The sequence below is a fragment of the Lontra canadensis genome, unplaced genomic scaffold (genome assembly GCF_010015895.1).
Source record: "Lontra canadensis isolate GAN:19392208 unplaced genomic scaffold, GSC_riverotter_1.0 scaffold5, whole genome shotgun sequence".
NCBI classification, from domain to species: domain Eukaryota; kingdom Metazoa; phylum Chordata; class Mammalia; order Carnivora; family Mustelidae; genus Lontra; species Lontra canadensis.
This window is the reverse complement of record NW_022630999.1, coordinates 11,565,848-11,567,896: the sequence shown is the minus strand read 5'-3', so window position 1 is coordinate 11,567,896 and position 2,049 is coordinate 11,565,848. Positions and strand designations below refer to the sequence as shown.

General features: G+C 42.1%; 1 pseudogene; it reads right to left on the bottom strand.

The window, feature by feature from the left end:
- Positions 1–455: 455 nt before the first annotated feature.
- On the bottom strand, positions 456–1,017 carry LOC116864040 (annotated as a pseudogene).
- Positions 1,018–2,049: the final 1,032 nt, after the last annotated feature.

Below are 2,049 nucleotides of genomic sequence, written 5' to 3'. Positions count from 1 at the left end.
AGAAGGAAGGAAGGAAGGAAGAATGGAAGGGAGGGAGGAAGAGAGGGAGGAAGGAAAAAATAAAAAAACCTAAATGTGTCAGCTTATTCTTCCAAGTGGATGGAAGAGCTGGGAGCAGCTTCAATGACCCAAATTCATGTGTTACAGAGTCATCACAAACATGCTTTGCTTCTAAGGGGAGGGGAAAAAAAAAAAAAAAAAAACCTGAAACAACCAAACAAAAACTAGTATTATTCGCTGTTCTCCCAAGACACAATTATTCAAAGGAACTAGTACTGAGAAGCGGAAGAGGATCATACCTGTGGGCGTTGTCTCCCACGAGTGCACGTGAGTAGGTGCAGGGTATCTGTCATGACTGCAGAAACGAATTTTAATCTTTACTCTTGAGTTTGATTTAACATTGCTTTTAGCGCAAGGCCGACGCCAGCTGTGCGGGAAAGGCGCTGGATAGCGGTTCACAGCAGCACGCGGCTGCGGCTCTTCCGCGGTTCCGGAGGCTCCAGGGCAACCGATATTGCTCTTTGGGCCTTCCTGGGTGAGCGCAGAACAGCCCACGTTCTCCACTGCCTTCAGGCCACCGGCCGGCTTTTCAGCAGCCCCTGCGGTGACAGGCTTCTGTTTGTTCTTGGCAAGTTTCTCAGTGGTAGAGGGGTCATCTCCGAGATCGGTTTGGGTCCCAACAAGCAAGAAAGGACTCTTTGGGCAATGGGGAGTTATCTCTGGCGCCCACTTTTCCTTCGCATTTTCAAATGAGGAAGGAGAGACCCCTGAAAAACAGACTGGATATCCATCTGTTTGTGGATAACTCGTGGTCCTAACCTGTCAGAATCCTCTTGCCCTGCAGTATCACGAAGTCCATCGAAGAGTACCTGGCTGTCCACCGGTCATTACTGTGACCGCATCGCTGTCAGAAAGAGTCGGTTAATACTCAGATGGAAATCTGTTTGTTGTGTAGGATATCAGGAGACGTGTTTTACCAATGGCGCCATCGCCCAAAACACATTTAATTGTCTGCATTGCTGAAACCGTTTTGTATCCAATTTAAACATTTCAAATTCAGTGATGCCCTCAGGTCCTCCACCAGGACACTGGCAGCACTACGCGGGGTCCCCTCGGCTCTGGTATTGTTAATTTGAAACGTCCATGTGTGCATTATAGGGCAAAGCAAATGATTTAGTGTAAAACATTCTCTTTGTAATCTTCCTGATGTCATTGAGAATTGGAATTTGGGGGAAAGCTAGGGAAAAGGAGATACTCTGTGGTTCTGGCTTTGAATTAAAAAATATCAGCATAAATTTGTGATATGAGGTTACCTTAAAAAAGAAACTCTCCCCTAGCTCTTTCTATTGAAGAGGTTCAGAAACGTTGCATAATAGCAATGAGAACCACTAGCATCTAGACTGTAGACTTAAAATATGGTTTCCTACTAAAGAGCTCTTTGGAGAAACAACTGAGTGTAGGTTTGGGGCAGGAAATGTAGGTGATGTATGTGATGATACTGAAACATCCTGTCATATCAGATAGCAGATACTATTTTAAATACTGTTAGGGTCATGTCAAAAGAACTTGGGAGCCAAATGGAGGAGGTTCCCACCAAGCAAAGAGAGAACAATCTTAGCATCAACAACAGTAACATTGCAATGGACTGGAAAAGTCCATTCAGGTATAAATTCATATTTAATAGCAAGTCAAATAATTAATCTAATAATTAGATTCCATTACATGTTGCTAATGAACAAATTCATTATTTTAAAAACTGATAAGTAAGGGAAAGAGTCATGTATCCTGCCTTTCCTATTTAAACTGAACCATTTTTTAAGCAACTAGTAGATGAGAGAAAATGCCTCTACAGTATTCCAGCAAGTTAATGAAGGTAAGATAGAATGTCATCATTTTACAGTGTATATTAAATAAATAGCTCCAGGCATTATCAGTGGTTGCTAACACCTCAACAAGAGAGATACATAGATATTACATGCTCTTATTGAAAGAACACACCTAGAAAATGGTCTTGCAAACAAAACAAAATAAAAAACCAACAAAACAAAA